Source organism: Talpa europaea (assembly GCF_964194135.1).
Source record: "Talpa europaea genome assembly, chromosome: 10".
NCBI classification, from domain to species: domain Eukaryota; kingdom Metazoa; phylum Chordata; class Mammalia; order Eulipotyphla; family Talpidae; genus Talpa; species Talpa europaea.
Window position 1 is genome coordinate 59,024,604 of NC_140077.1, and position 12,494 is coordinate 59,037,097.

A 12,494-nucleotide genomic window follows, 5' to 3' on the forward strand; every position below is an offset into this window, starting at 1 on the left:
TGGAACTAAGAAAGAAATGAAAAATTCTTCCAAGGACAAATATTCATTGGCCAATGTACCTATATTGAAATCTAAGACATAGTTTAGGATTTCACATGATTTTCTTTTTATTTTATCTAAAATGCAACACATTCAGTTACTAAGAAACCAGGTTCCAAAATAATATGAAGCTTAACATTCAGTACCAATATGTTGTTGCTTCTCCCTTCAATTAGCCTAGCTTATTCAAGCAAGGATGCTACAACTACGTGGCAAGTTAAACCATAAATAAGCACAATAGAGATATTCATTTACTATAGGTGAAACAGAATTTTCTAGAGATATGTTGAGAACAACAGTAGGCTGCAAAAAAGGAGAAAATGTATCAGATCTGTGTTCTAATCCAGATATTGTCTTTAGGTAAATTTCTTACTTTACTGAAATACTCATTTATGTATCTGGTATAAAATATAAAAGCGAAACTAATAATAATCATGGGTTAGTGTGAAATTATAGAAGAACATCCATGTAAAACAATTTTTTTTGCACAGTAGAACAGATAAAAGTGCTCAATAAAAGCTGTCGTAATAATAAGTTATTATTATAAATGCTTCCTTGAAAACTTAAGCTACTTGAGAAATTCACTGAATACCAATATCTCTTTTAAAAATCCCTGACTTAGTACTGTTTTTTTAAAAAATAAGATTAATTTATTTCACACTCTATAATTAATATGAGCATGGTACTATATTGATCTGAGAATTTCTTCTAAAATTTATGCAAGAATGTTTACCTAGCTTTAGCACAGAATCTCATCAACTGTCTTAAAAATTTCCCCAAATCCTATTATATCCACTTCTCTAGTTAACCTTTGAATGTTCTTTGACCAAAAGTTATAAAACACTGACCTAAAGATTGCTTAACTATGCCTTGAAATAGTTTTACTGGAACTTAGAATCTCGAAGAATCTCAGGGTTGGGAGGGATTTCAAACGCCATTCAAAACTACTTCACTTCCATTTACTTAACTTTTATCTGTCCTACTGTGCAAAAAAATTGTTTTACATGGATGTTCTTCTATAATTTTCACACTAACCCATGATTATTATTAGTTTTGCTTTTATATGACACATGCAATAAATGGTCATTGAGTTTTTAGTGTGTTCTGCCCTGTGATAAAGACCTCACTACCTAAAGAGACAGCTTACTTTCAGAAAGCCACAAAAGTGTGAGTAGTTGTTAAGAAGCCACCAAATATCTCCATACAAAGAAGCAGATGTTTCTGACTCATATTTGAACATAGAACTGGAATTATATCTAAGAAAATAACTTTAAAACTCAGCAGTAACTCATATTGACTTCACTGAAAGCTGTTATATAATGTATTTCATTTAAGGCATTAGTAAAGTGTCCTATATGAGCAGAATTCTGTTACAAAGATATGAAGATTTGGCTCTGCTGTGGTAAAGCAATGCCTTAGTTAGAACTCTGTCTGTAAATTCCTGTATCTGTAAAATGCAAGGAATAACACTATCTACTTCCTAATTGTTGGAGAGTTACCTCATTTACATGAGGTTATCCATGTAAAGTGCTTAGCACACAGAACCAACAATAGTAAGGATTTAGCAAATGGTGTTAAGCACTAGAAATAATATCCATGAGGTGCCCAGCAACATGAATGGCATTAAGTGTACATTTCAAAAATGTAATTATTAGTTATAGGCTATTTGTTTCACTATCCAAAACCTCAATTATTGCCTCCCAAAAGTATAGCTCAGTGGGTGCTAACACATTAAGAAAAAAAGGAATGGGTAAAATGCTGACACATAAGAAAAGAATACAATATTATTACAAATATAAGTAACATAACTTCACTATAATACTAAAACAAAGGCAAGATGGGGCCATACCAATGACTGCTTTATTACAAAGCTAAAGACCATACTACGTTTGAATAGCACCGGCTGTCTAGAATCTGGATACAATGGAGCAAAATTTGGGAAATTGCCATGAAGTATTTTTCTGCCCATTATGACACATAAATATCACTTCTTTAGAACTGGGTGCTTAAGAATAACAAACAGAACAGATAGCCACAGGCAGGTTAATTCAAAGCAGAAATAATCTGTCAAGCATGTTCGATTCTCTCTCAGATCTACCTTCTTTTTGTGATTCCACTATTTCCATCAATCCTGTTACCTTAAGCCTTCAACAATCTCCTACCTGATTCTCCAGGCTCCCACCTCTATGTAACTATACCAAGATGGTAAATGATAGAGGTAGAACAGTCTTTCTCAAATATCAATTCCCTTGTGCCAATGACCTGCTCACAAATTCCTAATGGTCCATATCACTCATCTTATTGATCTCACCTCTTCAATCAACCTTCCAGATCCTCTTACAACATCTTCCTCTGTTCAATTAACTTTCCGAGTTCCGTCATCTCCAATGATATCAATGGAATTGCTTCCTACCATCAACCCATTAGTTCCTGCTTTCCCCCTTCCAAGACCAAAGAATTCAATTGCCACAAAAATTCCTTCATGAATCATTTACTGGTCATTCTCTCACCTTCACTTTATTCTATTTGCATTGTACTAACATTCACCTTTCTTTCACATTGCTTTCCTGAGGTTTTAACACTCATGTTGAATGAATATTGTTTATTTTGAACTTACTAGAATGCCTTCATAAGACCAGCCATTGTCCTTCATTTTATATGAAAGCCCAGCCTGTCAGGTCTTGAGGGATTGAAGAGTTCCAGTCTACTCTTTCTGAGTGAGGTAAAAATCACTCCATTGTCCTGTTTGGCTTCTCTTCTGCAGGAAGCCTGGAGTACAGAGTAAAAGTAACTCAGAAAGGCAGACTCCCTATATGCCCTGAAAATCTGTTGTAGGATGTCTTATTTTAATATAGTATTTTACTATATTCACAAATTGACTTTACATTTGTTATTTGAGTTTCAACTAAATTAAGCAAACCACTTATCTCTCTCAAATGGCACAGATGAGCAAGAACAAAAGATCTGTTCAGTACAAGCCCAGTATTTTTCTCCCACTACAGCAGAAGTTCCTCCCTATAGGAAATCTTTCATATTCCCCATAGTCTTTAATATACTCAACCTCTTCTGTCCTTGCCTTGACTTTCTTTTACTACCCTTCTATCCCAAATTCCTCTCTATATTTGCCATACCAAAAATGTTAACAGAAAAGTTTGACAACTCTGCAGCATTTATCATCAGGAAAATGCAAACCAAAACCTCAATGAGATGCCAACTCACATCCATCAGAATGGTCTATACCAAAACAAAACAAAAACCAAACAACAAATGTTGGCAAGCATGTGGAGAAAGAACCTCCATATACTGTTGATGCAACTATAGACAAGTTAGTCCCTATGGAAAAGAATATGGAGATTTTTTTTAATTCTTTTTTTTTAAGATTTATTTATTTATTTATACAAGCACTGGGTACAGTCAGAAGTGTGGGAGGGTAAGAGAATTCACCAGAGCCAGAGCAGAAAGCAGAACAGGCATAGTGATGAAGCACACTGCTGAGGGGAGCAGCGGGCGGCAGGAGAGGTCTGTGCGCCATTTGGGACCCTCACCCGGTGGCTGGGGATTGAACTGGTGCTGCAGAGGCTGCGACCAGCTTCGCAACCCAGTGCTCAACCTCTGCGCCACCAGGGAGGCCCAATTTTTTTTTTTTAATATTAAAACTGGATCTCCCATATAGTAATGTTATAGTAATTTCACTCCTGTCTCTACCCGAAGAATGCAAACTATACTAATTTGAGGGAATGCATGCAATTCTATGTTCACTGAAGCACTTTGTACAATAGCCAAATTAAGGAAATAACCTGTGTGTCTAATGATAGATGAAGGGATTAAGATGTGGTATATAGCTGCAATGGAATAATATTCAGCTATGAAAAAGATGAACTCTTTGCCATTTGTGACAACATGGATAGAACTTGAAGGGATTATGCTAAGCAAAATAAATTAGAAGGACAAAGTCAAATACTGGATTGCTTTACTTATATATGGAATATAAAGAAAGAAAACAAAGGAACAGATAAAACTAAACCAAAACAAACCCTAAAAATCTGATTGCAGAATTAAGGTTACCAGATTGTGGCACAGGGCAGCAAAGGAAAGGTGCCCAATGGGCTATGGTGAAGGATTATGGGTGTTTGGTGGTAAGTGTGGTGTGGTGACATACATATGAAGAGGTGTGAAGCTATATAATCTTAAATCACATATGCTGTTGTAAACCAACATTATCTAAATAAAATACAATGCATTCTTTTTTTAAAAGGGGTTAATATCCAAAATATAATAGAAGTTTATACCACTCTACAATAAAACACAAGCAACCTAAATAAAAAATGGACAGACTTCTAAACAGACACTTTTTCAAAGAAGATATTCAGATGGCCAATAGACACATGAAAAAAATTCATCATCACTTATCACTAGGATAATGCCAATGAAAGCCACAAATGAAATATCATCTCAACCTGTATGAAGAGCTTATATGGGTAAGATAAGAATTAATAAGTGTTAGTAAAGATGTGTAGAAAAGAGAACATTTATAAACTATTGGTGTGAATGCAAACTGATGCAATCATTATGGAAAACAGTATGGAGATTTCTCAAAAACATTAGGAATAGAAATAATATATATCCTTTGGCGAGGGTGTGGAGAAAAAGGAACTCTTCTGCACTGTTGGTGGGAGTGCAAACTGGTCCAACCACTGTGGAGAGCTCTGTGGAGATTTCCGGACCTACTAAACATAGAGCTTCCATATGATCCAGCAATTCCACTCCTAGGTATTTACCCAAAGGACACAGAAACATCAATTCCAAAGAACACCTGCACCCCTATGTTTATAGCAGCACTGTTTACAATAGCTAAGCTTTGGAAACAACCCAAATGCCCAAAAATAGATGACTGGATCAAGAAGATGTGGTACATATATACCATGGAATATTACTCAGCATTCAAAAAAGATAAACACATGCAATTTGCAGCAACATGGATGGCGCTGGAAGGGATCATGCTCAGCGAAATAAGCCAAAAAGAAAAAGAAAAATACCGGATGGTCTCACTCATAGCAGGAATCTAGAAAACTTAAATAAGGGACCAGGAAAATGAATAACTATAAGAAAGTGAAAATCAAAATCAACAAAAAACTATGAACCAGAGACACTTTTAGGGGGGCGGGGGCGGGAGGGGAGGGATTGGGGTCAGAATGGGGGGGCTGCAATTGTATGGGGAATATAAAAATAAAATTTATTATTAAAAAAATAAATAAATAAATAATATATATCCAGATATTCCACCTCTAAATACTTAACAAAAAGATTAATTTGAAAAGATACATGTACCTCTGAAAGATGAATTTCAACCAAAATTTGGGGGGATACCTAAGAGCCTGTTTAATAAACATGCTGTATATATAGTCATGGATCAATTAAGTTTTGTTTAATGACAGACTGCATATAAACTGGTGGTCACATAAGCTATACCATATAGCCTAGGTGTGTAGCAGCCTATGCCAATCGAGGTTTATGCCTTTACAAAATCACCTAAGGTTGTATTTCTTACATATATGCCAGTCATTAAGCATTGCATGATCCTATACACAATGGAATACCACTCAGCTATAAAAAATGATGAATTCTTGTCATCTGTGACCTCATGGATGGACCAAGAAGGTATTGTACAAGTGAAATAAGTCAGACAGAAAAATATAAATACTATATGATTCTACTTATATATGGAAGATAAAGAAATAAAACAAAAATAAACAATAAAAAAAACCCTCTTGGATTATAAGGACAAAATGGTGGTTACCAGAGGGGGAAAGGGAAACAGGACTGGGTAAATTCAGTAAAGGAGAGCAATTGAATGGTGGTTGGCGGAAACTACTTTTAGTAGAAATCATAATGTAGCATCTATTGAAATTGAAATAACAGTGCTGTCCACCTGAAGCCTATGTAATGTTTGAAACCAATTTTACTTCAATAAACACTTTTTAAATAAATTTGTGTCTTCCTCTATTCTCAGGGAAATTAGAACATTTTATACTTTAATCATCACCTAGAACACCCATCTTAATTGCTGTTATGTGTTTAATTTCTTCTATTCCCTTTTCCAAATTTTCTGGGGCCACCAAGGGATAGCTGATAAAGGAAAAGTTTCATTCATATTCCTCTTGTTCCCCTCCAACACCCCCCCATCCCAAACACACACACTCATGAGTATCTGCCAATCAACACAGCTGCCAAAATGTGGAGTGTCTCTCTTTAGGAAATCATAGACTTGTGAAGCATCACTTAAAGAAATCAATGGGCCATTTCACTTTTTTTTTTATTGCAGAGAAAAAGAGCCTCCCCTTCATCCTAACACTTTCAAGAAAGATTTTGCACAGTCTACCAAGTTTTTGTATCATGTCCTTTCGTAAATAATCTGAATTACATCATACAGGAGTAATAAGGTGTTAAAAGAACTTTGGCTACAATACAACCTTCCTGTTGAAAGATAAGCACAGGGGTTGAATAAATGAGGTGAAACTAAATCCAGGAGGATGTTAAAATACAGGACTAAGAAATCAATTAGTTGAACTGTATGCATAGGGTGGGGGGAGACAGTTTTAGTAAAAATGATCAAAGTTGCTTGTGTATGCATACTTGCAGGCTGACTTTTTAAAGTGCTCTACTGGAAATTCCCCTTCCCTAAAATGCATCTCCTTGTTCTGAGTGTGAAGCTCATAGGTGCAACGCCAACTGCTACTACAGAAATAGCTACTTTCAATGGAATAAAGTTATGTTTGGCAAAAATGACATTTTTACTGAGGTTTTGGGTTTTCTTCTTCTTTTTTTAGTGTTTTGAAATAGAATGTTCAAAATATCCCAACTGCTGTGGCTGGCTTGTGCTTAAAGCGGTATCTTTCTACTTATAACATGCTAAAGTAATTTGACTATGCAAATTGCAAATTTTAATTGTTTGGGATTTTAAATAGAATCTCCCTAAAAAATCCATTGCTCTCTATGTAAGCATGAATAAAAAAGATTTTAAAAATCATTTAACCAACAGCTTTCACTGGATGATTTTCCTTTTCTATGAGAGGCCAAACATGTTGAGGGGTGTAAAATTAAGTGGGAAGGGGAGATAGAGTTAGGAACAACTGCTCACAGTTAACTCCTGTATAATCCACTGCTGTGCTATGGCTCCACTGAAAAACTTGAAGGAATTGAGGCATAGCAACAACTACACACTTAGTCTGATGGTCAGGAAAACTAGTTCCTTGCCCCCAAACTGTGTCAGGATTAGCTATACATTTTTGTGCTAGCCACTTCATCTGTGGAGGCCTCACTCACTAGTGACTAACTCAGTGTCCATGTCTGCTTTGTTGTAGACCCCAGTGCTCCTTCCTCCACCTTGCCCTGCATATTTTAGTTTAAGCTCTGAAAAGCAAAGCCTGTGGGAGTCTGGTAGTTTATGAGAAAAACGGGAAGTTGGCCCAGAGGTCTAAAATCATTGTTCCATGTCACCAATTAATGAGAGATTTTGGTAGCTGCTGAATCAAAATTAAGCTCTCTTGTTGCCAAGTTGAACCTCATAAGGTTTTTGCAATTTTTTATTCCAATTGCAAAAGAATACAACCTGGTATATATCAAATAACATCATAATATGCTGATAATATTTTATTAAATCAATCCATGTACCATGTTAGTCTAGTGTAACTTCCATATGATTTGGAGAAAGGGAAATTACTTAACCTGGTTTATAGTAAATTAATATTATTATGCTTATAAATATGTTTAAGAGTGAGCTAAAAGAGATTGCAAATTTGAAATATTGTCTTTAGTGCTCTAAATTCCACCTCATTCCAATTTTCCTAATATACAATAAAAATTAAATATCTGAACAAAACAAACTGCTCTGGCACCTTAATCATCAAATCTATTTCCATAATACATCCAGATCTGGCTCGAGCCTCATATACCACAACAGTTTGTCAATTTTAACTAGCAACATCTCTGGCAAATGTGCTTATGAATCTAATGAAAAGCAAGAGGAAATAAATCTAGAAACACAGCAGGATGATAAAATTTGTTTTGTTAATCTACAGCTATATCTTCATGATAGATGAATAGATAGATGAACAGATAAACAGATAAGGAGTCACATGGATTTTGAGCTCATGATTTCTTCTACTTTCTTGACTAGAAAAAGCAGTGTATACTAGTCTAACAACCTACCTTTTTATTCCTGTTTTAAAATCTAAGGCATGGGCCTCCCCAGTGGCACAGCGGGTTGAGCACAGTGCTGTGAAGCTGTACATAGCCTCTGCAGCGTGGGTTCGATTCCCAGCCGGCCAGAGAGATAGCTACATGGCGCAGCAGACCTCTCCTGTCTCGCCCACTGCTCCCCTCAGCAGTGCTTTCAGTCCATCTGCATGTTCTGGTCCCCACTCTGTCTCTGGTAAAATCCTCTCACCCTCCCACACCTCTGACCTGTAACCCAGCTATTGTATAAATAAAATTAATCTTTGAAAAAAAGAACCTTCTTCTTCTGCTAAGATATTGTATAACTAGTATCTGTGGTACGGTCTGGTTATACAGTACTCAAGTACTGGTTTCCTAGGAAACCAAAACATGTTTTAGAAGTCTCAAAAATAAGAAGTATAGTGCTTACACAGTGATACTATGATGATTTGGGATGTCCCCTGCCAGAATCCCTTAGCTCAGGAAAGGTAAACACAATGTGACCAATTACTAGGTAGGAAAGTTTCTCTACAGGTACCACACAAAAACCATATATGCAAAGGTACTCAAGCTATTATTGCCTTACTCTCCATCTCTATCTATAAAACAATGATTTCAAGACAAAACATAGGAAACCACAATTCAGTTTGGTTCTGTAAGTGGTATATTACAATATGGCAACAGAAAATAACACCCTTACCTCTCCTTGGCATATTGTGTAGCTTTACAAGAAATAACTTCAGATAGGGAGGGAAGAACAAAGAGATAGACTCTACGATATGCTCAGCAATATTATGCCGTTTTACAAAAAGTATAACCTCTCTGAACTTTAGTTCCTGATCCTCTGCTATATCAGAGAACTTTGTAAGTATTTCTTTCAAAAAAATGGAAGAATGTGTTGAGCAATGAAGGTCCTTAGAGATGCACGAAATTTTTGGATTTCAGCTCATGTTAAAGCATCCTGCAGTCTACCATTTATTCAACCTTGAATGTTCTTTTTCTTATCATCCATTCAACTATTAGTCAATAAATACTGAAGGCAGTTCCTTCTGTGTCAATCATCTTTCCATTTTTTCATCAAAATTTCAAGATGACTTCATTAGCTTGCCTTAACTAGTCACTACCTAAAACATCCCCCAAAGTTCAGACCATCCTCCAAACCACTTCAGACTCATCTTTTCCAAAAATCAACAGAGTAAATTCCCTACCCAAAACTATTCAGTGATTCTTGACTGTATGCCTATTACATAAACCATAAATTCTGCAGTTAAATGCAAGGTTTTCCAAGTCAATAGAAGGGGGCTCAGTTCTATTTTCAATCTTTCCTATTTCTTTCCCTCAACACTGTACTTCAACAGAAATGAAATATTCATTATTCCCCCAAGCACCATATTATCTCTATCTCTCTGCACCTTCCCATAGAGATGAAAGGTACTAATAAATTCAAAAGAGGGGAGCCTCCCTTGTGGTGCAGGGGTTAAGTCTCGGTGCTACCAAACTATCACCAGGCACTGTGACCTGAGTTCGATCCCCTGTTTTGCTCCCCACTCTGTTTCTGGTGAATCCTCTCACCAACCCCCCTGACCCCTTACCTCTGGCCTGGATCCCAGTTCTTGTATGCATAAATAAATAAAAATAAGTCTTTTAAAATAAATAAATTCAATAAAAGGATGATAAAAGCTCCACTTTTTCAGTTAGAGTCCCAAATACAACTAGAGTCCACTATGGAAACAAATTAATTCCATATGTAATTACAATGGCAGTCCATTTCTTTGCCTCTAGCCTCCAGAATGATCTATGTATATGTTCAGCAGCTATATTTAGGTATAACTGATATGTAATAACTGTACCTATTCAAAATGTACAATAATATAAAGCACACAAAATATTTAATTTGATATATTTTGACATAAGTCTACACCCATGAAAGCAATGCTGCAATCAAGACAGGGACCTCCCTGATGGGGCGAGGGGTTAAGTCTCAGCACTATGAAGCTATCTGCAGCCACTGCAGCACAAGTTCAATCACTGGCCAGTGAGCTAACCCACATGGCACAGCAGACCTCTCCTGTCTCACCCTCTGCTCCCTCAGTAGTATATTTCATCAATCCACCTGTTCTGCTCTCCACCCTGTCTCTGGTGAATCCTCTTACCCTCCCACACCTCTGGCCTACACCTCAGCTCACATATGCATAAATAATTCTTTAAAAAAAGACAAAGAACATATCCATTAAGTTTGAAGTTTTCATCTAGAGACGCTGTAATCCCTTTCACCCATCCCTCCCCTCAACCAAGGCAACCACTGTTATGTTCTCTTTCACCATAATTTGCATTTTCTAGAATTTTATATAAATGGAAGAATTACAGCATAAAGTTTTTTGTGTCTGACTTCTTTGGCCAGCATATTTTGAGGTTTATTTATGAAGCAGTGGGTGTCAACAGTTTACTGCATTTCACTGAGGGGTACCATAGTCCATTGTATTATGCCACTGTTTATCGATTCACCTATGATTGGACATCTAGGTTATTTCCAATTCTGTCTATTGCAAATAAAATCCTATGGAATTTCGTGTGCAAGTATTTATGGGGACATAATTTATTTTTCTTGGGTACCTACAAATGAATAGAATGGGTGAATATAGTAGATGTATGTTTACCATTTTTCATTTATTTATCTATTAATTTTTATTGAGGTAATATTGGTTTATAACAGTGTATGTGATTCAGATGTATAGGTTCACACTTTTTCAGATGTATATTACACATCACACCCACCACCAAGGCACCCATAGTCCTCCACTCTAGTCCGTTGAGCCCTCCCCGCCCTTTGCTTTCTATGTTCCCCTCACCTCTGGCAGTCTCAACTTCACAGTTAGATTTCTAGCATTTGCTTTGTCTGTTCCTTTGTTTTCTTTCTCTATGTTCCACATAAAAAATGAACCATTCAGCATTTTTCTTTCTCCTTTGGCTTATTTCACTTAAACTCCTCCAGTTCTATGGATGTTGTCACAAATGACAATAGTGCATCTTTTTTCATAACTGAGTAGTATTCTATTGTGTATATACACATCACATCTTTATCCACTCACCTGTCCTTAAGTTATTGCCACAACTTGATTATTGTAAATAACTTCAATGAACATAGCAAAGCATTTATCTCTCTGAATTAGTATTTTTACATTCTTCAGGAATGCAAATTGGTGGATCATATGATAGATTTATTTTTTTAAAGATGTATTTATTTATTTGTTTGTTTATTTATTTATACATACAAGAGCTGGGGTGTAGAGCAGAGGTGCGGGAGGGTGACAGGATTCACCAGAGAAAGAGTGGGGAGCAGAACAGGTGGATCTATTGAAATACACCGTTAAGGGGAGCAGTGGGCAAGACAGGAGGAGTCTGTTGTGCCATGTGGGTAGCTGCCTGGCCAAGCATCGAACTCATGCTGCAGTGGCTGGCAATAGCTTGATAGTGCTGAGACTTAATCCCTTGTGCCACCAGGGAGGCCTGGTAGATCTATTTTTAATGTTTTGAGAAACCTCCATTTAAAAATACTGTCAAATATTTCCCAAGTATTTGTACCACTTTATAATCCATCAGCAGTATGTGTGAGTTCCAACTACTTCACACTTGAAGTATTAAATGGTCAAACATTTAATATTAATATTAAAATAACATACACTGCAATATCCCATTATGATTCTAATTCATGTTTTTTTCTATTGACTAACAATGCTAATTTTGTTTATATTATTTCCCACCATATATTTCTTTATTTGGTAAAGATTCTTTCACAAAACAAAAACAAACCATTAGACTCAGACAACAGAGGGAAAGCAGAGGGCAGGAAATAGGTAAAGGGAGCCTAGTGGCTGGTGGTAGATGGTGACTGGAATTTGGAGGGGTTGCATGATGAAAAATATGCTGTTGGTTCGATGAGAAAATATACCCCTGACATCTATAGTGTTGTGAGCTGTTGTGCTCGCAATGAAAAGAAAAAAGCCTATTTCAAAACTTTTGCCTGGTTTTTTACTGTACTGTTTATTACTTTACTTCTGAATATTGAGGTTCTCTTTATATTCTGCATCCGTATGTTATCAGATATATTATCATATAGTATTCTATCAGATATCAGATATATTATTTGCAAATATATTTTCAGTCTACTGCTTCCCTCATTAATCTCATGAAAGGCTTTAAATCTAATTTATCAAATTTCACTTTTCAGGATTGTGCTTTTA

The 12,494-nt window shown here is 36.2% G+C and overlaps 1 protein-coding gene across 2 annotated transcripts in view; it reads right to left on the reverse strand.

The window, feature by feature from the left end:
- PRKG1 (protein kinase cGMP-dependent 1) overlaps positions 1-12,494 on the reverse strand; it is a gene marked incomplete at both ends in the record, with an annotated part of 1,336,641 nt that overhangs the window by 1,198,279 nt on the left and 125,868 nt on the right. The window lies entirely within an intron of this gene.